The sequence below is a fragment of the Ambystoma mexicanum genome, unplaced genomic scaffold (assembly GCF_040938575.1).
Source record: "Ambystoma mexicanum isolate Mex_15411 unplaced genomic scaffold, UKY_AmexF1_1 Mex_scaf1, whole genome shotgun sequence".
Lineage (NCBI taxonomy): Eukaryota > Metazoa > Chordata > Amphibia > Caudata > Ambystomatidae > Ambystoma > Ambystoma mexicanum.
In genome coordinates, this window is record NW_027182324.1 from 2,352,501 (window position 1) to 2,374,811 (window position 22,311).

The 22,311-nt window shown below is 41.0% G+C and overlaps 20 non-coding genes across 20 annotated transcripts; all 20 read left to right on the forward strand.

Moving 5' to 3' along the window:
- Window positions 1-275: 275 nt before the first annotated feature.
- Window positions 276-349, forward strand: TRNAT-AGU (transfer RNA threonine (anticodon AGU)). The gene has a single exon. It is a non-coding gene; the product is annotated as a tRNA-Thr (tRNA).
- Window positions 350-1,115: 766 nt separating this feature from the next.
- Window positions 1,116-1,189, forward strand: TRNAT-AGU (transfer RNA threonine (anticodon AGU)). The gene has a single exon. It is a non-coding gene; the product is annotated as a tRNA-Thr (tRNA).
- Window positions 1,190-1,955: 766 nt separating this feature from the next.
- Window positions 1,956-2,029, forward strand: TRNAT-AGU (transfer RNA threonine (anticodon AGU)). Its single transcript has one exon. It is a non-coding gene; the product is annotated as a tRNA-Thr (tRNA).
- A 2,446-nt stretch (window positions 2,030-4,475) lies between these two features.
- Window positions 4,476-4,549, forward strand: TRNAT-AGU (transfer RNA threonine (anticodon AGU)). Its single transcript has one exon. It is a non-coding gene; the product is annotated as a tRNA-Thr (tRNA).
- A 1,609-nt stretch (window positions 4,550-6,158) lies between these two features.
- On the forward strand, window positions 6,159-6,232 carry TRNAT-AGU (transfer RNA threonine (anticodon AGU)). The gene has a single exon. It is a non-coding gene; the product is annotated as a tRNA-Thr (tRNA).
- Window positions 6,233-7,299: 1,067 nt separating this feature from the next.
- Window positions 7,300-7,373, forward strand: TRNAT-AGU (transfer RNA threonine (anticodon AGU)). Its single transcript has one exon. It is a non-coding gene; the product is annotated as a tRNA-Thr (tRNA).
- Window positions 7,374-8,140: 767 nt separating this feature from the next.
- TRNAT-AGU (transfer RNA threonine (anticodon AGU)) lies at window positions 8,141-8,214 on the forward strand. The gene has a single exon. It is a non-coding gene; the product is annotated as a tRNA-Thr (tRNA).
- A 766-nt stretch (window positions 8,215-8,980) lies between these two features.
- Window positions 8,981-9,054, forward strand: TRNAT-AGU (transfer RNA threonine (anticodon AGU)). Its single transcript has one exon. It is a non-coding gene; the product is annotated as a tRNA-Thr (tRNA).
- A 1,609-nt stretch (window positions 9,055-10,663) lies between these two features.
- On the forward strand, window positions 10,664-10,737 carry TRNAT-AGU (transfer RNA threonine (anticodon AGU)). Its single transcript has one exon. It is a non-coding gene; the product is annotated as a tRNA-Thr (tRNA).
- Window positions 10,738-11,668: 931 nt separating this feature from the next.
- Window positions 11,669-11,742, forward strand: TRNAT-AGU (transfer RNA threonine (anticodon AGU)). Its single transcript has one exon. It is a non-coding gene; the product is annotated as a tRNA-Thr (tRNA).
- A 766-nt stretch (window positions 11,743-12,508) lies between these two features.
- Window positions 12,509-12,582, forward strand: TRNAT-AGU (transfer RNA threonine (anticodon AGU)). Its single transcript has one exon. It is a non-coding gene; the product is annotated as a tRNA-Thr (tRNA).
- Window positions 12,583-13,348: 766 nt separating this feature from the next.
- TRNAT-AGU (transfer RNA threonine (anticodon AGU)) lies at window positions 13,349-13,422 on the forward strand. Its single transcript has one exon. It is a non-coding gene; the product is annotated as a tRNA-Thr (tRNA).
- Window positions 13,423-14,188: 766 nt separating this feature from the next.
- TRNAT-AGU (transfer RNA threonine (anticodon AGU)) lies at window positions 14,189-14,262 on the forward strand. The gene has a single exon. It is a non-coding gene; the product is annotated as a tRNA-Thr (tRNA).
- Window positions 14,263-15,028: 766 nt separating this feature from the next.
- Window positions 15,029-15,102, forward strand: TRNAT-AGU (transfer RNA threonine (anticodon AGU)). Its single transcript has one exon. It is a non-coding gene; the product is annotated as a tRNA-Thr (tRNA).
- A 766-nt stretch (window positions 15,103-15,868) lies between these two features.
- Window positions 15,869-15,942, forward strand: TRNAT-AGU (transfer RNA threonine (anticodon AGU)). The gene has a single exon. It is a non-coding gene; the product is annotated as a tRNA-Thr (tRNA).
- Window positions 15,943-17,551: 1,609 nt separating this feature from the next.
- TRNAT-AGU (transfer RNA threonine (anticodon AGU)) lies at window positions 17,552-17,625 on the forward strand. The gene has a single exon. It is a non-coding gene; the product is annotated as a tRNA-Thr (tRNA).
- A 1,067-nt stretch (window positions 17,626-18,692) lies between these two features.
- TRNAT-AGU (transfer RNA threonine (anticodon AGU)) lies at window positions 18,693-18,766 on the forward strand. The gene has a single exon. It is a non-coding gene; the product is annotated as a tRNA-Thr (tRNA).
- Window positions 18,767-19,980: 1,214 nt separating this feature from the next.
- On the forward strand, window positions 19,981-20,054 carry TRNAT-AGU (transfer RNA threonine (anticodon AGU)). Its single transcript has one exon. It is a non-coding gene; the product is annotated as a tRNA-Thr (tRNA).
- Window positions 20,055-20,820: 766 nt separating this feature from the next.
- Window positions 20,821-20,894, forward strand: TRNAT-AGU (transfer RNA threonine (anticodon AGU)). The gene has a single exon. It is a non-coding gene; the product is annotated as a tRNA-Thr (tRNA).
- Window positions 20,895-21,661: 767 nt separating this feature from the next.
- TRNAT-AGU (transfer RNA threonine (anticodon AGU)) lies at window positions 21,662-21,735 on the forward strand. Its single transcript has one exon. It is a non-coding gene; the product is annotated as a tRNA-Thr (tRNA).
- Window positions 21,736-22,311: the final 576 nt, after the last annotated feature.

Genomic DNA, 22,311 nt, shown 5'->3' on the forward strand with positions numbered 1-22,311 from the left:
ATGTTCACCCACTTACGGATTTGAATGTTTTGCCACATTAATGAGTGCAAACTTGCTCCCCAGTAAAGACGAACATGTGCTCCTCAATGCACACACTGGGCAATGCAGTCCACTCTAAATTGACGATTAATGAGATGCTCGTTTTGTGCAATGGAGTTTCAGTCAATTGGAAAACATTTTGAAAAGTTATATTGCAACAGAAGCCCAGCCTTAAAAAAGTGGATTTCACTTCTAAATGATTACATGAGGAAGGAAAGGAGACCAGATGCAAAAAAGGTGCTGTGGCTTAGTTGGTTAAAGCGCCTGTCTAGTAAACAGGAGATCCTGAGTTCGAATCTCAGCAGCGCCTGTCTGCTTTTTTTTCGACCAATCTGTCTCCCCAATATTAAAACTTTGTACAAAGATTGCTGTTTCATGCTATTTAGAAGCACAGTCAGGCTTGAAATGTTGGCAAAGCATCCAAGAACTCTGGACTCCACTACCTTAGAGTCATATTGCCCAAGGTTGCGATGCCATCAGAAATAGCACATATTAGAATGAGCAATTCATATTTCCTGCTTAATTTTTTGTAAAAGAAGCAAAGGTACGCCTGAACAGGGACTTGAACCCTGGACCCTCAGATTAAAAGACTGATGCTCTACCGACTGAGCTATCCAGGCATATGGATCACTGCCATTTGAAACTTGATTTTCACTCTACAGCACCTCCATACATGGCTACCTCACTGGTCAATAAAGGAAATGAATTACTAGTGCATTACACACATTTTGACACTGGAGACATAACTTTTTTCAGTCATTCCGTATCCAGATATAGAGATTTGCAGCATCTAGGACTTTAATGTTCACCCACTTACGGATTTGAATGTTTTGCCACATTCATGAGTGCAAACTTGCTCCCCAGTAAAGACGAACATGTGCTCCTCAATGCACACACTGGGCAATGCAGTCCACTCTAAATCGACGATTAATGACATGCTCGTTTTGTGCAATGGAGTTTCAGTCAATTGGAAAACATTTTGAAAAGTTATATTGCAACAGAAGCCCAGCCTTAAAAAAGTGGATTTCACTTCTAAATGATTACATGAGGAAGGAAAGGAGACCAGATGCAAAAAAGGTGCTGTGGCTTAGTTGGTTAAAGCGCCTGTCTAGTAAACAGGAGATCCTGAGTTCGAATCTCAGCAGCGCCTGTCTGCTTTTTTTCGACCAATCTGTCTCCCCAATATTAAAACTTTGTACAAAGATTGCTATTTCATGCTATTTAGAAGCACAGTCAGGCTTGATATGTTGGCAAAGCATCCAAGAACTCTGGACTCCACTACCTTAGAGTCATATTGCCCAAGGTTGCGATGCCATCAGAAATAGCACATATTAGAATGAGCAATTCATATTTCCTGCTAAATTTTTTGTAAAAGAAGCAAAGGTACGCCTGAACAGGGACTTGAACCCTGGACCCTCAGATTAAAAGTCTGATGCTCTACCGACTGAGCTATCCAGGCACAGGGATCACTGCCCATTTGAAACTTGATTTTCACTCTACAGCGCCTCCATACATGGCTACCTCACTGGTCAATAAAGGAAATGAATTACTAGTGCATTACACACATTTTGACACTGGAGACATAACTTTTTTCAGTCATTCCGTATCCAGATATAGAGATTTGCAGCATCTAGGACTTTAATGTTCACCCACTTACGGATTTGAATGTTTTGCCACATTCATGAGTGCAAACTTGCTCCCCAGTAAAGACGAACATGTGCTCCTCAATGCACACACTGGGCAATGCAGTCCACTCTAAATCGACGATTAATGACATGCTCGTTTTGTGCAATGGAGTTTCAGTCAATTGGAAAACATTTTGAAAAGTTATATTGCAACAGAAGCCCAGCCTTAAAAAAGTGGATTTCACTTCTAAATGATTACATGAGGAAGGAAAGGAGACCAGATGCAAAAAAGGTGCTGTGGCTTAGTTGGTTAAAGCGCCTGTCTAGTAAACAGGAGATCCTGAGTTCGAATCTCAGCAGCGCCTGTCTGCTTTTTTTTCGACCAATCTGTCTCCCCAATTTTAAAACTTTGTACAAAGATTGCTGTTTCATGCTATTTAGAAGCACAGTCAGGCTTGAAATGTTGGCAAAGCATCCAAGAACTCTGGACTCCACTACCTTAGAGTCATATTGCCCAAGGTTGCGATGCCATCAGAAATAGCACATATTAGAATGAGCAATTCATATTTCCTGCTAAATTTTTTGTAAAAGAAGCAAAGATACGCCTGAACAGGGACTTGAACCCTGGACCCTCAGATTAAAAGACTGATGCTCTACCGACTGAGCTATCCAGGCAGATGGATCACTGCCATTTGAAACTTGATTTTCACTCTACAGCACCTCCATACATGGCTACCTCACTGGTCAATAAAGGAAATGAATTACTAGTGCATTACACACATTTTGACACTGGAGACATAACTTTTTTCAGTCATTCCGTATCCAGATATAGAGATTTGCAGCATCTAGGACTTTAATGTTCACCCACTTACGGATTTGAATGTTTTGCCACATTCATGAGTGCAAACTTGCTCCCCAGTAAAGACGAACATGTGCTCCTCAATGCACACACTGGGCAATGCAGTCCACTCTAAATCGACGATTAATGACATGCTCATTTTGTGCAATGGAGTTTCAGTCAATTGGAAAACATTTTGAAAAGTTATATTGCAACAGAAGCCCAGCCTTAAAAAAGTGGATTTCAATTCTAAATGATTACATGAGGAAGGAAAGGAGACCAGATGCAAAAAGGGTGCTGTGGCTTAGTTGGTTAAAGCGCCTGTCTAGTAAACAGGAGATCCTGAGTTCGAAACTCAGCAGCGCCTGTTTGCTTTTTTTTCGACCAATCTGTCTCCCCAATATTAAAACTTTGTACAAAGATTGCTATTTCATGCTATTTAGAAGCACAGTGAGGCTTGAAATGTTGGCAAAGCATCCAAGAACTCTGGACTCCACTACCTTAGAGTCATATTGACCAAGGTTGCGATGCCATCAGAAATAGCACATATTAGAATGAGCAATTCATATTTCCTGCTTAATTTTTTGTAAAAGAAGCAAAGATACGCCTGAACAGGGACTTGAACCCTGGACCCTCAGATTAAAAGACTGATGCTCTACCGACTGAGCTATCCAGGCAGCTGGATCACTGCCATTTGAAACTTGATTTTCACTCTACAGCACCTCCATACATGGCTACCTCACTGGTCAATAAAGGAAATGAATTACTAGTGCATTACACACATTTTGACACTGGAGACATAACTTTTTTCAGTCATTCCGTATCCAGATATAGAGATTTGCAGCATCTAGGACTTTAATGTTCACCCACTTACGGATTTGAATGTTTTGCCACATTCATGAGTGCAAACTTGCTCCCCAGTAAAGACGAACATGTGCTCCTCAATGCACACACTGGGCAATGCAGTCCACTCTAAATCGACGATTAATGACATGCTCGTTTTGTGCAATGGAGTTTCAGTCAATTGGAAAACATTTTGAAAAGTTATATTGCAACAGAAGCCCAGCCTTAAAAAAGTGGATTTCACTTCTAAATGATTACATGAGGAAGGAAAGGAGACCAGATGCAAAAAAGGTGCTGTGGCTTAGTTGGTTAAAGCGCCTGTCTAGTAAACAGGAGATCCTGAGTTCGAATCTCAGCTGCGCCTGTCTGCTTTTTTTTCGACCAATCTGTCTCCCCAATATTAAAACTTTGTACAAAGATTGCTGTTTCATGCTATTTAGAAGCACAGTCAGGCTTGAAATGTTGGCAAAGCATCCAAGAACTCTGGACTCCACTACCTTAGAGTCATATTGCCCAAGGTTGCGATGCCATCAGAAATAGCACATATTAGAATGAGCAATTCATATTTCCTGCTTAATTTTTTGTAAAAGAAGCAAAGGTACGCCTGAACAGGGACTTGAACCCTGGACCCTCAGATTAAAAGACTGATGCTCTACCGACTGAGCTATCCAGGCAGATGGATCACTGCCATTTGAAACTTGATTTTCACTCTACAGCACCTCCATACATGGCTACCTCACTGGTCAATAAAGGAAATGAATTACTAGTGCATTACACACATTTTGACACTGGAGACATAACTTTTTTCAGTCATTCCGTATCCAGATATAGAGATTTGCAGCATCTAGGACTTTAATGTTCACCCACTTACGGATTTGAATGTTTTGCCACATTCATGAGTGCAAACTTGCTCCCCAGTAAAGACGAACATGTGCTCCTCAATGCACACACTGGTCAATGCAGTCCACTCTAAATCGACGATTAATGACATGCTCATTTTGTGCAATGGAGTTTCAGTCAATTGGAAAACATTTTGAAAAGTTATATTGCAACAGAAGCCCAGCCTTAAAAAAGTGGATTTCAATTCTAAATGATTACATGAGGAAGGAAAGGAGACCAGATGCAAAAAGGGTGCTGTGGCTTAGTTGGTTAAAGCGCCTGTCTAGTAAACAGGAGATCCTGAGTTCGAATCTCAGCAGCGCCTGTTTGCTTTTTTTTCGACCAATCTGTCTCCCCAATATTAAAACTTTGTACAAAGATTGCTATTTCATGCTATTTAGAAGCACAGTGAGGCTTGAAATGTTGGCAAAGCATCCAAGAACTCTGGACTCCACTACCTTAGAGTCATATTGCCCAAGGTTGCGATGCCATCAGAAATAGCACATATTAGAATGAGCAATTCATATTTCCTGCTTAATTTTTTGTAAAAGAAGCAAAGGTACGCCTGAACAGGGACTTGAACCCTGGACCCTCAGATTAAAAGTCTGATGCTCTACCGACTGAGCTATCCAGGCACAGGGATCACTGCCCATTTGAAACTTGATTTTCACTCTACAGCACCTCCATACATGGCTACCTCACTGGTCAATAAAGGAAATGAATTACTAGTGCATTACACACATTTTGACACTGGAGACATAACTTTTTTCAGTCATTCCGTATCCAGATATAGAGATTTGCAGCATCTAGGACTTTAATGTTCACCCACTTACGGATTTGAATGTTTTGCCACATTCATGAGTGCAAACTTGCTCCCCAGTAAAGACGAACATGTGCTCCTCAATGCACACACTGGGCAATGCAGTCCACTCTAAATCGACGATTAATGACATGCTCGTTTTGTGCAATGGAGTTTCAGTCAATTGGAAAACATTTTGAAAAGTTATATTGCAACAGAAGCCCAGCCTTAAAAAAGTGGATTTCACTTCTGATTGATTACATGAGGAAGGAAAGGAGACCAGATGCAAAAAAGGTGCTGTGGCTTAGTTGGTTAAAGCGCCTGTCTAGTAAACAGGAGATCCTGAGTTTGAATCTCAGCAGCGCCTGCCTGCTTTTTTTTCGACCAATCTGTCTCCCCAATATTAAAACTTTGTACAAAGATTGCTATTTCATGCTATTTAGAAGCACAGTCAGGCTTGAAATGTTGGCAAAGCATCCAAGAACTCTGGACTCCACTACCTTAGAGTCATATTGCCCAAGGTTGCGATACCATCAGAAACAGCACATATTAGAATGAGCAATTCATATTTCCTGCTTAATTTTTTGTAAAAGAAGCCAAGGTACGCCTGAACAGGGACTTGAACCCTGGACCCTCAGATTAAAAGTCTGATGCTCTACCGACTGAGCTATCCAGGCACAGGGATCACTACCCATTTGAAACTTGATTTTCACTCTACAGCACCTCCATACATGGCTACCTCACTGGTCAATAAAGGAAATGAATTACTAGTGCATTACACACATTTTGACACTGGAGACATAACTTTTTTCAGTCATTCCGTATCCAGATATAGAGATTTGCAGCATCTAGGACTTTAATGTTCACCCACTTACGGATTTGAATGTTTTGCCACATTCATGAGTGCAAAATTGCTCTCCAGTAAAGGCGAACATGTGCTCCTCAATACACACACTGGGCAATGCAGTCCACTCTAAATCAACGATTAATGACATGCTCGTTTTGTGCAATGGAGTTTCAGTCAATTGGAAAACATTTTGTAAAGTTATATTGCAACAGAAGCCCAGCCTTAAAAAAAGTGGATTTCACTTCTAAATGATTACATGAGGAAGGAAAGGAGATCAGATGCAAAAGAGGTGCTGTGGCTTAGTTGGTTAAAGCGCCTGTCTAGTAAACAGGAGATCCTGAGTTCGAATCTCAGCAGCGCCTGTCTGCTTTTTTTTCGACCAATCTGTCTCCCCAATATTAAAACTTTGTACAAAGATTGTTATTTCATGCTATTTAGAAGCACAGTCAGGCTTGAAATGTTGGCAAAGCATCCAAGAATTCTGGACTCCACTACCTTAGAGTCATATTGCCCAAGGTTGCGATGCCATCAGAAATAGCACATATTAGAATGAGCAATTCATATTTCCTGCTAAATTTTTTGTAAAAGAAGCAAAGATACGCCTGAACAGGGACTTGAACCCTGGACCCTCAGATTAAAAGTCTGATGCTCTACCGACTGAGCTATCCAGGCACAGGGATCGCTGCTCATTTGAAACTTGATTTTCACTCTACAGCACCTCCATACATGGCTACCTCACATTTTTGTAAAAGAAGCAAAGGTACGCCTGAACAGGGACTTGAACCCTGGACCCTCAGATTAAAAGTCTGATGCTCTACCGACTGAGCTATCCAGGCAGATGGATCACTGCCATTTGAAACTTGATTTTCACTCTACAGCACCTCCATACATGGCTACCTCACTGGTCAATAAAGGAAATGAATTACTAGTGCATTACACACATTTTGACACTGGAGACATAACTTTTTTCAGTCATTCCGTATCCAGATATAGAGATTTGCAGCATCTAGGACTTTAATGTTCACCCACTTACGGATTTGAATGTTTTGCCACATTCATGAGTGCAAACTTGCTCCCCATTTTGACACTGGAGACATAACTTTTTTCAGTCATTCCGTATCCAGATATAGAGATTTGCAGCATCTAGGACTTTAATGTTCACCCACTTACGGATTTGAATGTTTTGCCACATTCATGAGTGCAAACTTGCTCCCCAGTAAAGACGAACATGTGCTCCTCAATGCACACACTGGGCAATGCAGTCCACTCTAAATCGACGATTAATGACATGCTCGTTTTGTGCAATGGAGTTTCAGTCAATAGGAAAACATTTTGAAAAGTTATATTGCAACAGAAGCCCAGCCTTAAAAAAGTGGATTTCACTTCTGATTGATTACATGAGGAAGGAAAGGAGACCAGATGCAAAAAAGGTGCTGTGGCTTAGTTGGTTAAAGCGCCTGTCTAGTAAACAGGAGATCCTGAGTTCGAATCTCAGCAGCGCCTGTCTGCTTTTTTTTCGACCAATCTGTCTCCCCAATATTAAAACTTTGTACAAAGATTGCTGTTTCATGCTATTTAGAAGCACAGTCAGGCTTGAAATGTTGGCAAAGCATCCAAGAACTCTGGACTCCACTACCTTAGAGTCATATTGCCCAAGGTTGCGATGCCATCAGAAATAGCACATATTAGAATGAGCAATTCATATTTCCTGCTAAATTTTTTGTAAAAGAAGCAAAGATACGCCTGAACAGGGACTTGAACCCTGGACCCTCAGATTAAAAGTCTGATGCTCTACCGACTGAGCTATCCAGGCACAGGGATCACTGCCCATTTGAAACTTGATTTTCACTCTACAGCACCTCAATACATGGCTACCTCACTGGTCAATAAAGGAAATGAATTACTAGTGCATTACACACATTTTGACACTGGAGACATAACTTTTTTCAGTCATTCCGTATCCAGATATAGAGATTTGCAGCATCTAGGACTTTAATGTTCACCCACTTACGGATTTGAATGTTTTGCCACATTAATGAGTGCAAACTTGCTCCCCAGTAAAGACGAACATGTGCTCCTCAATGCACACACTGGGCAATGCAGTCCACTCTAAATCGACGATTAATGACATGCTCGTTTTGTGCAATGGAGTTTCAGTCAATTGGAAAACATTTTGAAAAGTTATATTGCAACAGAAGCCCAGCCTTAAAAAAGTGGATTTCACTTCTAAATGATTACATGAGGAAGGAAAGGAGACCAGATGCAAAAAAGGTGCTGTGGCTTAGTTGGTTAAAGCGCCTGTCTAGTAAACAGGAGATCCTGAGTTCGAATCTCAGCAGCGCCTGTCTGCTTTTTTTTCGACCAATCTGTCTCCCCAATATTAAAACTTTGTACAAAGATTGCTGTTTCATGCTATTTAGAAGCACAGTCAGGCTTGAAATGTTGGCAAAGCATCCAAGAACTCTGGACTCCACTACCTTAGAGTCATATTGCCCAAGGTTGCGATGCCATCAGAAATAGCACATATTAGAATGAGCAATTCATATTTCCTGCTTAATTTTTTGTAAAAGAAGCAAAGGTACGCCTGAACAGGGACTTGAACCCTGGACCCTCAGATTAAAAGACTGATGCTCTACCGACTGAGCTATCCAGGCAGATGGATCTCTGCCATTTGAAACTTGATTTTCACTCTACAGCACCTCCATACATGGCTACCTCACTGGTCAATAAAGGAAATGAATTACTAGTGCATTACACACATTTTGACACTGGAGACATAACTTTTTTCAGTCATTCCGTATCCAGATATAGAGATTTGCAGCATCTAGGACTTTAATGTTCACCCACTTACGGATTTGAATGTTTTGCCACATTCATGAGTGCAAACTTGCTCCCCAGTAAAGACGAACATGTGCTCCTCAATGCACACACTGGTCAATGCAGTCCACTCTAAATCGACGATTAATGACATGCTCATTTTGTGCAATGGAGTTTCAGTCAATTGGAAAACATTTTGAAAAGTTATATTGCAACAGAAGCCCAGCCTTAAAAAAGTGGATTTCAATTCTAAATGATTACATGAGGAAGGAAAGGAGACCAGATGCAAAAAGGGTGCTGTGGCTTAGTTGGTTAAAGCGCCTGTCTAGTAAACAGGAGATCCTGAGTTCGAATCTCAGCAGCGCCTGATTGCTTTTTTTTCGACCAATCTGTCTCCCCAATATTAAAACTTTGTACAAAGATTGCTATTTCATGCTATTTAGAAGCACAGTGAGGCTTGAAATGTTGGCAAAGCATCCAAGAACTCTGGACTCCACTACCTTAGAGTCATATTGCCCAAGGTTGCGATGCCATCAGAAATAGCACATATTAGAATGAGCAATTCATATTTCCTGCTTAATTTTTTGTAAAAGAAGCAAAGGTACGCCTGAACAGGGACTTGAACCCTGGACCCTCAGATTAAAAGTCTGATGCTCTACCGACTGAGCTATCCAGGCACAGGGATCACTGCCCATTTGAAACTTGATTTTCACTCTACAGCACCTCCATACATGGCTACCTCACTGGTCAATAAAGGAAATGAATTACTAGTGCATTACACACATTTTGACACTGGAGACATAACTTTTTTCAGTCATTCCGTATCCAGATATAGAGATTTGCAGCATCTAGGACTTTAATGTTCACCCACTTACGGATTTGAATGTTTTGCCACATTCATGAGTGCAAACTTGCTCCCCAGTAAAGACGAACATGTGCTCCTCAATGCACACACTGGGCAATGCAGTCCATTCTAAATCGACGATTAATGACATGCTCGTTTTGTGCAATGGAGTTTCAGTCAATTGGAAAACATTTTGAAAAGTTATATTGCAACAGAAGCCCAGCCTTAAAAAAGTGGATTTCACTTCTGATTGATTACATGAGGAAGGAAAGGAGACCAGATGCAAAAAAGGTGCTGTGGCTTAGTTGGTTAAAGCGCCTGTCTAGTAAACAGGAGATCCTGAGTTTGAATCTCAGCAGCGCCTGCCTGCTTTTTTTTCGACCAATCTGTCTCCCCAATATTAAAACTTTGTACAAAGATTGCTATTTCATGCTATTTAGAAGCACAGTCAGGCTTGAAATGTTGGCAAAGCATCCAAGAACTCTGGACTCCACTACCTTAGAGTCATATTGCCCAAGGTTGCGATACCATCAGAAACAGCACATATTAGAATGAGCAATTCATATTTCCTGCTTAATTTTTTGTAAAAGAAGCCAAGGTACGCCTGAACAGGGACTTGAACCCTGGACCCTCAGATTAAAAGTCTGATGCTCTACTGACTGAGCTATCCAGGCACAGGGATCACTACCCATTTGAAACTTGATTTTCACTCTACAGCACCTCCATACATGGCTACCTCACTGGTCAATAAAGGAAATGAATTACTAGTGCATTACACACATTTTGACACTGGAGACATAACTTTTTTCAGTCATTCCGTATCCAGATATAGAGATTTGCAGCATCTAGGACTTTAATGTTCACCCACTTACGGATTTGAATGTTTTGCCACATTCATGAGTGCAAAATTGCTCTCCAGTAAAGGCGAACATGTGCTCCTCAATACACACACTGGGCAATGCAGTCCACTCTAAATCAACGATTAATGACATGCTCGTTTTGTGCAATGGAGTTTCAGTCAATTGGAAAACATTTTGTAAAGTTATATTGCAACAGAAGCCCAGCCTTAAAAAAAGTGGATTTCACTTCTAAATGATTACATGAGGAAGGAAAGGAGATCAGATGCAAAAGAGGTGCTGTGGCTTAGTTGGTTAAAGCGCCTGTCTAGTAAACAGGAGATCCTGAGTTCGAATCTCAGCAGCGCCTGTCTGCTTTTTTTTCGACCAATCTGTCTCCCCAATATTAAAACTTTGTACAAAGATTGTTATTTCATGCTATTTAGAAGCACAGTCAGGCTTGAAATGTTGGCAAAGCATCCAAGAATTCTGGACTCCACTACCTTAGAGTCATATTGCCCAAGGTTGCGATGCCATCAGAAATAGCACATATTAGAATGAGCAATTCATATTTCCTGCTAAATTTTTTGTAAAAGAAGCAAAGATACGCCTGAACAGGGACTTGAACCCTGGACCCTCAGATTAAAAGTCTGATGCTCTACCGACTGAGCTATCCAGGCACAGGGATCGCTGCCCATTTGAAACTTGATTTTCACTCTACAGCACCTCCATACATGGCTACCTCACATTTTTGTAAAAGAAGCAAAGGTACGCCTGAACAGGGACTTGAACCCTGGACCCTCAGATTAAAAGTCTGATGCTCTACCGACTGAGCTATCCAGGCACAGGGATCACTGCCCATTTGAAACTTGATTTTCACTCTACAGCACCTCCATACATGGCTACCTCACTGGTCAATAAAGGAAATGAATTACTAGTGCATTACACACATTTTGACACTGGAGACATAACTTTTTTCAGTCATTCCGTATCCAGATATAGAGATTTGCAGCATCTAGGACTTTAATGTTCACCCACTTACGGATTTGAATGTTTTGCCACATTAATGAGTGCAAACTTGCTCCCCAGTAAAGACGAACATGTGCTCCTCAATGCACACACTGGGCAATGCAGTCCACTCTAAATTGACGATTAATGAGATGCTCGTTTTGTGCAATGGAGTTTCAGTCAATTGGAAAACATTTTGAAAAGTTATATTGCAACAGAAGCCCAGCCTTAAAAAAGTGGATTTCACTTCTAAATGATTACATGAGGAAGGAAAGGAGACCAGATGCAAAAAAGGTGCTGTGGCTTAGTTGGTTAAAGCGCCTGTCTAGTAAACAGGAGATCCTGAGTTCGAATCTCAGCAGCGCCTGTCTGCTTTTTTTTCGACCAATCTGTCTCCCCAATATTAAAACTTTGTACAAAGATTGCTGTTTCATGCTATTTAGAAGCACAGTCAGGCTTGAAATGTTGGCAAAGCATCCAAGAACTCTGGACTCCACTACCTTAGAGTCATATTGCCCAAGGTTGCGATGCCATCAGAAATAGCACATATTAGAATGAGCAATTCATATTTCCTGCTTAATTTTTTGTAAAAGAAGCAAAGGTACGCCTGAACAGGGACTTGAACCCTGGACCCTCAGATTAAAAGACTGATGCTCTACCGACTGAGCTATCCAGGCATATGGATCACTGCCATTTGAAACTTGATTTTCACTCTACAGCACCTCCATACATGGCTACCTCACTGGTCAATAAAGGAAATGAATTACTAGTGCATTACACACATTTTGACACTGGAGACATAACTTTTTTCAGTCATTCCGTATCCAGATATAGAGATTTGCAGCATCTAGGACTTTAATGTTCACCCACTTACGGATTTGAATGTTTTGCCACATTCATGAGTGCAAACTTGCTCCCCAGTAAAGACGAACATGTGCTCCTCAATGCACACACTGGGCAATGCAGTCCACTCTAAATCGACGATTAATGACATGCTCGTTTTGTGCAATGGAGTTTCAGTCAATTGGAAAACATTTTGAAAAGTTATATTGCAACAGAAGCCCAGCCTTAAAAAAGTGGATTTCACTTCTAAATGATTACATGAGGAAGGAAAGGAGACCAGATGCAAAAAAGGTGCTGTGGCTTAGTTGGTTAAAGCGCCTGTCTAGTAAACAGGAGATCCTGAGTTCGAATCTCAGCAGCGCCTGTCTGCTTTTTTTCGACCAATCTGTCTCCCCAATATTAAAACTTTGTACAAAGATTGCTATTTCATGCTATTTAGAAGCACAGTCAGGCTTGATATGTTGGCAAAGCATCCAAGAACTCTGGACTCCACTACCTTAGAGTCATATTGCCCAAGGTTGCGATGCCATCAGAAATAGCACATATTAGAATGAGCAATTCATATTTCCTGCTAAATTTTTTGTAAAAGAAGCAAAGGTACGCCTGAACAGGGACTTGAACCCTGGACCCTCAGATTAAAAGTCTGATGCTCTACCGACTGAGCTATCCAGGCACAGGGATCACTGCCCATTTGAAACTTGATTTTCACTCTACAGCGCCTCCATACATGGCTACCTCACTGGTCAATAAAGGAAATGAATTACTAGTGCATTACACACATTTTGACACTGGAGACATAACTTTTTTCAGTCATTCCGTATCCAGATATAGAGATTTGCAGCATCTAGGACTTTAATGTTCACCCACTTACGGATTTGAATGTTTTGCCACATTCATGAGTGCAAACTTGCTCCCCAGTAAAGACGAACATGTGCTCCTCAATGCACACACTGGGCAATGCAGTCCACTCTAAATCGACGATTAATGACATGCTCGTTTTGTGCAATGGAGTTTCAGTCAATTGGAAAACATTTTGAAAAGTTATATTGCAACAGAAGCCCAGCCTTAAAAAAGTGGATTTCACTTCTAAATGATTACATGAGGAAGGAAAGGAGACCAGATGCAAAAAAGGTGCTGTGGCTTAGTTGGTTAAAGCGCCTGTCTAGTAAACAGGAGATCCTGAGTTCGAATCTCAGCAGCGCCTGTCTGCTTTTTTTTCGACCAATCTGTCTCCCCAATATTAAAACTTTGTACAAAGATTGCTGTTTCATGCTATTTAGAAGCACAGTCAGGCTTGAAATGTTGGCAAAGCATCCAAGAACTCTGGACTCCACTACCTTAGAGTCATATTGCCCAAGGTTGCGATGCCATCAGAAATAGCACATATTAGAATGAGCAATTCATATTTCCTGCTAAATTTTTTGTAAAAGAAGCAAAGATACGCCTGAACAGGGACTTGAACCCTGGACCCTCAGATTAAAAGACTGATGCTCTACCGACTGAGCTATCCAGGCAGATGGATCACTGCCATTTGAAACTTGATTTTCACTCTACAGCACCTCCATACATGGCTACCTCACTGGTCAATAAAGGAAATGAATTACTAGTGCATTACACACATTTTGACACTGGAGACATAACTTTTTTCAGTCATTCCGTATCCAGATATAGAGATTTGCAGCATCTAGGACTTTAATGTTCACCCACTTACGGATTTGAATGTTTTGCCACATTCATGAGTGCAAACTTGCTCCCCAGTAAAGACGAACATGTGCTCCTCAATGCACACACTGGGCAATGCAGTCCACTCTAAATCGACGATTAATGACATGCTCATTTTGTGCAATGGAGTTTCAGTCAATTGGAAAACATTTTGAAAAGTTATATTGCAACAGAAGCCCAGCCTTAAAAAAGTGGATTTCAATTCTAAATGATTACATGAGGAAGGAAAGGAGACCAGATGCAAAAAGGGTGCTGTGGCTTAGTTGGTTAAAGCGCCTGTCTAGTAAACAGGAGATCCTGAGTTCGAATCTCAGCAGCGCCTGTTTGCTTTTTTTTCGACCAATCTGTCTCCCCAATATTAAAACTTTGTACAAAGATTGCTATTTCATGCTATTTAGAAGCACAGTGAGGCTTGAAATGTTGGCAAAGCATCCAAGAACTCTGGACTCCACTACCTTAGAGTCATATTGCCCAAGGTTGCGATGCCATCAGAAATAGCACATATTAGAATGAGCAATTCATATTTCCTGCTTAATTTTTTGTAAAAGAAGCAAAGATACGCCTGAACAGGGACTTGAACCCTGGACCCTCAGATTAAAAGACTGATGCTCTACCGACTGAGCTATCCAGGCAGATGGATCACTGCCATTTGAAACTTGATTTTCACTCTACAGCACCTCCATACATGGCTACCTCACTGGTCAATAAAGGAAATGAATTACTAGTGCATTACACACATTTTGACACTGGAGACATAACTTTTTTCAGTCATTCCGTATCCAGATATAGAGATTTGCAGCATCTAGGACTTTAATGTTCACCCACTTACGGATTTGAATGTTTTGCCACATTCATGAGTGCAAACTTGCTCCCCAGTAAAGACGAACATGTGCTCCTCAATGCACACACTGGGCAATGCAGTCCACTCTAAATCGACGATTAATGACATGCTCGTTTTGTGCAATGGAGTTTCAGTCAATTGGAAAACATTTTGAAAAGTTATATTGCAACAGAAGCCCAGCCTTAAAAAAGTGGATTTCACTTCTAAATGATTACATGAGGAAGGAAAGGAGACCAGATGCAAAAAAGGTGCTGTGGCTTAGTTGGTTAAAGCGCCTGTCTAGTAAACAGGAGATCCTGAGTTCGAATCTCAGCAGCGCCTGTCTGCTTTTTTTTCGACCAATCTGTCTCCCCAATATTAAAACTTTGTACAAAGATTGCTGTTTCATGCTATTTAGAAGCACAGTCAGGCTTGAAATGTTGGCAAAGCATCCAAGAACTCTGGACTCCACTACCTTAGAGTCATATTGCCCAAGGTTGCGATGCCATCAGAAATAGCACATATTAGAATGAGCAATTCATATTTCCTGCTTAATTTTTTGTAAAAGAAGCAAAGGTACGCCTGAACAGGGACTTGAACCCTGGACCCTCAGATTAAAAGACTGATGCTCTACCGACTGAGCTATCCAGGCAGATGGATCACTGCCATTTGAAACTTGATTTTCACTCTACAGCACCTCCATACATGGCTACCTCACTGGTCAATAAAGGAAATGAATTACTAGTGCATTACACACATTTTGACACTGGAGACATAACTTTTTTCAGTCATTCCGTATCCAGATATAGAGATTTGCAGCATCTAGGACTTTAATGTTCACCCACTTACGGATTTGAATGTTTTGCCACATTCATGAGTGCAAACTTGCTCCCCAGTAAAGACGAACATGTGCTCCTCAATGCACACACTGGTCAATGCAGTCCACTCTAAATCGACGATTAATGACATGCTCATTTTGTGCAATGGAGTTTCAGTCAATTGGAAAACATTTTGAAAAGTTATATTGCAACAGAAGCCCAGCCTTAAAAAAGTGGATTTCAATTCTAAATGATTACATGAGGAAGGAAAGGAGACCAGATGCAAAAAGGGTGCTGTGGCTTAGTTGGTTAAAGCGCCTGTCTAGTAAACAGGAGATCCTGAGTTCGAATCTCAGCAGCGCCTGTTTGCTTTTTTTTCGACCAATCTGTCTCCCCAATATTAAAACTTTGTACAAAGATTGCTATTTCATGCTATTTAGAAGCACAGTGAGGCTTGAAATGTTGGCAAAGCATCCAAGAACTCTGGACTCCACTACCTTAGAGTCATATTGCCCAAGGTTGCGATGCCATCAGAAATAGCACATATTAGAATGAGCAATTCATATTTCCTGCTTAATTTTTTGTAAAAGAAGCAAAGGTACGCCTGAACAGGGACTTGAACCCTGGACCCTCAGATTAAAAGTCTGATGCTCTACCGACTGAGCTATCCAGGCACAGGGATCACTGCCCATTTGAAACTTGATTTTCACTCTACAGCACCTCCATACATGGCTACCTCACTGGTCAATAAAGGAAATGAATTACTAGTGCATTACACACATTTTGACACTGGAGACATAACTTTTTTCAGTCATTCCGTATCCAGATATAGAGATTTGCAGCATCTAGGACTTTAATGTTCACCCACTTACGGATTTGAATGTTTTGCCACATTCATGAGTGCAAACTTGCTCCCCAGTAAAGACGAACATGTGCTCCTCAATGCACACACTGGGCAATGCAGTCCACTCTAAATCGACGATTAATGACATGCTCGTTTTGTGCAATGGAGTTTCAGTCAATTGGAAAACATTTTGAAAAGTTATATTGCAACAGAAGCCCAGCCTTAAAAAAGTGGATTTCACTTCTGATTGATTACATGAGGAAGGAAAGGAGACCAGATGCAAAAAAGGTGCTGTGGCTTAGTTGGTTAAAGCGCCTGTCTAGTAAACAGGAGATCCTGAGTTTGAATCTCAGCAGCGCCTGCCTGCTTTTTTTTCGACCAATCTGTCTCCCCAATATTAAAACTTTGTACAAAGATTGCTATTTCATGCTATTTAGAAGCACAGTCAGGCTTGAAATGTTGGCAAAGCATCCAAGAACTCTGGACTCCACTACCTTAGAGTCATATTGCCCAAGGTTGCGATACCATCAGAAACAGCACATATTAGAATGAGCAATTCATATTTCCTGCTTAATTTTTTGTAAAAGAAGCCAAGGTACGCCTGAACAGGGACTTGAACCCTGGACCCTCAGATTAAAAGTCTGATGCTCTACCGACTGAGCTATCCAGGCACAGGGATCACTACCCATTTGAAACTTGATTTTCACTCTACAGCACCTCCATACATGGCTACCTCACTGGTCAATAAAGGAAATGAATTACTAGTGCATTACACACATTTTGACACTGGAGACATAACTTTTTTCAGTCATTCCGTATCCAGATATAGAGATTTGCAGCATCTAGGACTTTAATGTTCACCCACTTACGGATTTGAATGTTTTGCCACATTCATGAGTGCAAAATTGCTCTCCAGTAAAGGCGAACATGTGCTCCTCAATACACACACTGGGCAATGCAGTCCACTCTAAATCAACGATTAATGACATGCTCGTTTTGTGCAATGGAGTTTCAGTCAATTGGAAAACATTTTGTAAAGTTATATTGCAACAGAAGCCCAGCCTTAAAAAAAGTGGATTTCACTTCTAAATGATTACATGAGGAAGGAAAGGAGATCAGATGCAAAAGAGGTGCTGTGGCTTAGTTGGTTAAAGCGCCTGTCTAGTAAACAGGAGATCCTGAGTTCGAATCTCAGCAGCGCCTGTCTGCTTTTTTTTCGACCAATCTGTCTCCCCAATATTAAAACTTTGTACAAAGATTGTTATTTCATGCTATTTAGAAGCACAGTCAGGCTTGAAATGTTGGCAAAGCATCCAAGAATTCTGGACTCCACTACCTTAGAGTCATATTGCCCAAGGTTGCGATGCCATCAGAAATAGCACATATTAGAATGAGCAATTCATATTTCCTGCTAAATTTTTTGTAAAAGAAGCAAAGATACGCCTGAACAGGGACTTGAACCCTGGACCCTCAGATTAAAAGTCTGATGCTCTACCGACTGAGCTATCCAGGCACAGGGATCGCTGCTCATTTGAAACTTGATTTTCACTCTACAGCACCTCCATACATGGCTACCTCACATTTTTGTAAAAGAAGCAAAGGTACGCCTGAACAGGGACTTGAACCCTGGACCCTCAGATTAAAAGTCTGATGCTCTACCGACTGAGCTATCCAGGCAGATGGATCACTGCCATTTGAAACTTGATTTTCACTCTACAGCACCTCCATACATGGCTACCTCACTGGTCAATAAAGGAAATGAATTACTAGTGCATTACACACATTTTGACACTGGAGACATAACTTTTTTCAGTCATTCCGTATCCAGATATAGAGATTTGCAGCATCTAGGACTTTAATGTTCACCCACTTACGGATTTGAATGTTTTGCCACATTCATGAGTGCAAACTTGCTCCCCATTTTGACACTGGAGACATAACTTTTTTCAGTCATTCCGTATCCAGATATAGAGATTTGCAGCATCTAGGACTTTAATGTTCACCCACTTACGGATTTGAATGTTTTGCCACATTCATGAGTGCAAACTTGCTCCCCAGTAAAGACGAACATGTGCTCCTCAATGCACACACTGGGCAATGCAGTCCACTCTAAATCGACGATTAATGACATGCTTGTTTTGTGCAATGGAGTTTCAGTCAATAGGAAAACATTTTGAAAAGTTATATTGCAACAGAAGCCCAGCCTTAAAAAAGTGGATTTCACTTCTGATTGATTACATGAGGAAGGAAAGGAGACCAGATGCAAAAAAGGTGCTGTGGCTTAGTTGGTTAAAGCGCCTGTCTAGTAAACAGGAGATCCTGAGTTCGAATCTCAGCAGCGCCTGTCTGCTTTTTTTTCGACCAATCTGTCTCCCCAATATTAAAACTTTGTACAAAGATTGCTGTTTCATGCTATTTAGAAGCACAGTCAGGCTTGAAATGTTGGCAAAGCATCCAAGAACTCTGGACTCCACTACCTTAGAGTCATATTGCCCAAGGTTGCGATGCCATCAGAAATAGCACATATTAGAATGAGCAATTCATATTTCCTGCTAAATTTTTTGTAAAAGAAGCAAAGATACGCCTGAACAGGGACTTGAACCCTGGACCCTCAGATTAAAAGTCTGATGCTCTACCGACTGAGCTATCCAGGCACAGGGATCACTGCCCATTTGAAACTTGATTTTCACTCTACAGCACCTCCATACATGGCTACCTCACTGGTCAATAAAGGAAATGAATTACTAGTGCATTACACACATTTTGACACTGGAGACATAACTTTTTTCAGTCATTCCGTATCCAGATATAGAGATTTGCAGCATCTAGGACTTTAATGTTCACCCACTTACGGATTTGAATGTTTTGCCACATTAATGAGTGCAAACTTGCTCCCCAGTAAAGACGAACATGTGCTCCTCAATGCACACACTGGGCAATGCAGTCCACTCTAAATCGACGATTAATGACATGCTCGTTTTGTGCAATGGAGTTTCAGTCAATTGGAAAACATTTTGAAAAGTTATATTGCAACAGAAGCCCAGCCTTGAACCCTGGACCCTCAGATTAAAAGTCTGATGGTCTACCGACTGAGCTATCCAGGCAGATGGATCACTGCCATTTGAAACTTGATTTTCACTCTACAGCACCTCCATACATTGACCTCACTGGTCAATAAAGGAAATGAATTACTAGTGCATTACACACATTTTGACACTGGAGACATAACTTTTTTCAGTCATTCCGTATCCAGATATAGAGATTTGCAGCATCTAGGACTTTAATGTTCACCCACTTACGGATTTGAATGTTTTGCCACATTCATGAGTGCAAACTTGCTCCCCAGTAAAGACGAACATGTGCTCCTCAATGCACACACTGGGCAATGCAGTCCACTCTAAATCGACGATTAATGACATGCTCGTTTTGTGCAATGGAGTTTCAGTCAATTGGAAAACATTTTGAAAAGTTATATTGCAACAGAAGCCCAACCTTAAAAAAGTGGATTTCACTTCTGATTGATTACATGAGGAAGGAAAGGAGACCAGATGCAAAAAAGGTGCTGTGGCTTAGTTGGTTAAAGCGCCTGTCTAGTAAACAGGAGATCCTGAGTTCGAATCTCAGCAGCGCCTGTCTGCTTTTTTTTCGACCAATCTGTCTCCCCAATATTAAAACTTTGTACAAAGATTGCTGTTTCATGCTATTTAGAAGCACAGTCAGGCTTGAAATGTTGGCAAAGCATCCAAGAACTCTGGACTCCACTACCTTAGAGTCATATTGCCCAAGGTTGCGATGCCATCAGAAATAGCACATATTAGAATGAGCAATTCATATTTCCTGCTTAATTTTTTGTAAAAGAAGCAAAGGTACGCCTGAACAGGGACTTGAACCCTGGACCCTCAGATTAAAAGTCTGATGCTCTACCGACTGAGCTATCCAGGCAGATGGATCACTGCCATTTGAAACTTGATTTTCACTCTACAGCACCTCCATACATGGCTACCTCACTGGTCAATAAAGGAAATGAATTACTAGTGCATTACACACATTTTGACACTGGAGACATAACTTTTTTCAGTCATTCCGTATCCAGATATAGAGATTTGCAGCATCTAGGACTTTAATGTTCACCCACTTACGGATTTGAATGTTTTGCCACATTCATGAGTGCAAACTTGCTCCCCAGTAAAGACGAACATGTGCTCCTCAAAGCACACACTGGGCAATGCAGTCCACTCTAAATCGACGATTAATGACATGCTCGTTTTGTGCAATGGAGTTTCAGTCAATTGGAAAACATTTTGAAAAGTTATATTGCAACAGAAGCCCAGCCTTAAAAAAGTGGATTTCACTTCTAAATGATTACATGAGGAAGGAAAGGAGACCAGATGCAAAAAGGGTGCTGTGGCTTAGTTGGTTAAAGCGCCTGTCTAGTAAACAGGAGATCCTGAGTTCGAATCTCAGCAGCGCCTGTCTGCTTTTTTTTCGACCAATCTGTCTCCCCAATATTAAAACTTTGTACAAAGATTGCTATTTCATGCTATTTAGAAGCACAGTGAGGCTTGAAATGTTGGCAAAGCATCCAAGAACTCTGGACTCCACTACCTTAGAGTCATATTGCCCAAGGTTGCGATGCCATCAGAAATAGCACATATTAGAATGAGCAATTCATATTTCCTGCTTAATTTTTTGTAAAAGAAGCAAAGGTACGCCTGAACAGGGACTTGAACCCTGGACCCTCAGATTAAAAGTCTGATGCTCTACCGACTGAGCTATCCAGGCACAGGGATCACTGCTCATTTGAAACTTGATTTTCACTCTACAGCACCTCCATACATGGCTACCTCACTGGTCAATAAAGGAAATGAATTACTAGTGCCTTACACACATTTTGACACTGGAGACATAACTTTTTTCAGTCATTCCGTATCCAGATATAGAGATTTGCAGCATCTAGGACTTTAATGTTCACCCACTTACGGATTTGAATGTTTTGCCACATTCATGAGTGCAAACTTGCTCCCCAGTAAAGACGAACATGTGCTCCTCAATGCACACACTGGGCAATGCAGTCCACTCTAAATCGACGATTAATGACATGCTCGTTTTGTGCAATGGAGTTTCAGTCAATTGGAAAACATTTTGAAAAGTTATATTGCAACAGAAGCCCAGCCTTAAAAAAGTGGATTTCACTTCTGATTGATTACATGAGGAAGGAAAGGAGACCAGATGCAAAAAAGGTGCTGTGGCTTAGTTGGTTAAAGCGCCTGTCTAGTAAACAGGAGATCCTGAGTTCGAATCTCAGCAGCGCCTGTCTGCTTTTTTTTCAACCAATCTGTCTCCCCAATATTAAAACTTTGTACAAAGACTGCTATTTCATGCTATTTAGAAGCACAGTCAGGCTTGAAATGTTGGCAAAGCATCCAAGAACTCTGGACTCCACTACCTTAGAGTCATATTGCCCAAGGTTGCGATGCCATCAGAAATAGCACATATTAGAATGAGCAATTCATATTTCCTGCTTAATTTTTTGTAAAAGAAGCAAAGGTACGCCTGAACAGGGACTTGAACCCTGGACCCTCAGATTAAAAGTCTGATGCTCTACCGACTGAGCTATCCAGGCACAGGGATCACTTCCCATTTGAAACTTGATTTTCACTCTACAGCACCTCCATACATGGCTACCTCACTGGTCAATAAAGGAAATGAATTACTAGTGCATTACACACATTTTGACACTGGAGACATAACTTTTTTCAGTCATTCCGTATCCAGATATAGAGATTTGCAGCATCTAGGACTTTAATGTTCACCCACTTACGGATTTGAATGTTTTGCCACATTCATGAGTGCAAAATTGCTCCCCAGTAAAGGCGAACATGTGCTCCT